This window comes from Nerophis ophidion, linkage group LG05 (genome assembly GCF_033978795.1).
Source record: "Nerophis ophidion isolate RoL-2023_Sa linkage group LG05, RoL_Noph_v1.0, whole genome shotgun sequence".
Lineage (NCBI taxonomy): Eukaryota > Metazoa > Chordata > Actinopteri > Syngnathiformes > Syngnathidae > Nerophis > Nerophis ophidion.
This window is the reverse complement of record NC_084615.1, coordinates 22,421,260-22,422,649: the sequence shown is the minus strand read 5'-3', so window position 1 is coordinate 22,422,649 and position 1,390 is coordinate 22,421,260. Positions and strand designations below refer to the sequence as shown.

General features: G+C 34.2%; 1 long non-coding RNA gene across 1 annotated transcript in view; it reads right to left on the bottom strand.

The window, feature by feature from the left end:
- Positions 1-868: 868 nt before the first annotated feature.
- Positions 869-1,390, bottom strand: part of LOC133552344 (uncharacterized) — a 1,576-nt gene continuing 1,054 nt past the window's right edge. Inside the window, exon 2 of the long non-coding RNA XR_009806669.1 lies at positions 869-1,390. This exon is cut by the window's right edge and continues 93 nt beyond it. This is a non-coding gene — a long non-coding RNA (uncharacterized LOC133552344).

The window sequence follows — 1,390 nt, the reverse complement described above, 5'->3', positions numbered from 1 at the left end:
TGAGAAGATCAAAATAATTGTCAAAGCAGCATCAAAGTTGTTGAAAGAACTATCTTGGTACCGGGTGCAAGCCGTACTACGGAGAGTAGACGTGACGGAGTCATGTTACCACATTCCAACACCCTGTTAATGGTCCGGTGGAATGCCAGAAGTTTGATAGCAACCGAACATGAATTAAAGGGATATATTAAAAATATGAAAACTAAACCACGTATAATTTGTATTCAAGAAACAGGGCTGAAGCCAAAATTAAACTTTATAATAAAAGGATATATAACGATTCGTAAAGATAGGAATGAAGGGTAAAGAGGATGATGTGCCACATTTATCAAAGAAGATGTAGTCACGGGTAAAGAAACAGCAGAACCTTTAGCAAAAACATTTGTTAAAGTGCACGGTAATGATAATTTGAGAAATGTGGAAAAACAAAAGAGAGAAAAAACAATGAGTTTAAATATTGGGGAAATGATGGAAGACAACGTTAATAGCTTTACCAACACTATGGATATGACATTTTCTTTGAATGAAATGGTTCGAATTTTGAAAAAGGTTAAAAATACGTCACCGGGGAAAGACCTAGCGGGTTATCAAATGATCAAAAACTTAGGTGGCATCGTCAAAGAAGTGGTCTTGAAATGATATGACAGGATATATGAAGAAGGAGAATGACCGGCAGAGGGGAAAATTAGCGGTAACAATTCCAATATGCAAGTCAGGGTAAGACCCGGAAGAGGCAGGAAATTATAAATTTGGGGAAAAGTAATGGAAAAAAAAAAGATTAATGAAAGACTAGTATATTATTTAGAGTCAAAAGAAATAATCAAAAAACTAACAAAGTGGTAAATAATGTTCAAGACTGGGGAACGGCTTGAGGTTTAAGATTCTCTGTTGGAAAGACAAAAGTCATACATTTTACAAAGACAAAAGTACCAAACAAGCTCCAAATAAAAACTCTAAGGTGAAAATATAGAAGAGGTACAAGTATTTAAATATTTAGGAATATGGTTTGATAAAAATATGAACTAGTCAACCCACATCAGCAAAATAGATTTGATTAGATTAGATTAGATAGTACTTTATTTATTCCTTCAGGAGTGTTCCTTCCGGAAAATAAAAAAATAGGGGAAAAAGTAAAAAGGTGTTAAATATAATGAGGTCTTTGAGGGGTAATGATTGGGGGGCTGATAGGTTAACGTTGAAAATAATACATGTATATATTTATAACTTTAATTCCATCTGTTATTGATTACGGATGCATTATTTACCAATCTGCTTCAAAAACATGACTTGGGAAAATAGACCGGATCCAGTCACAGGCTTTAAGGTTATGTTGTGGAGCTACTACATCGACCCTAGTGCCAGTATTACAAGTAAAAATGAACGAAAAACC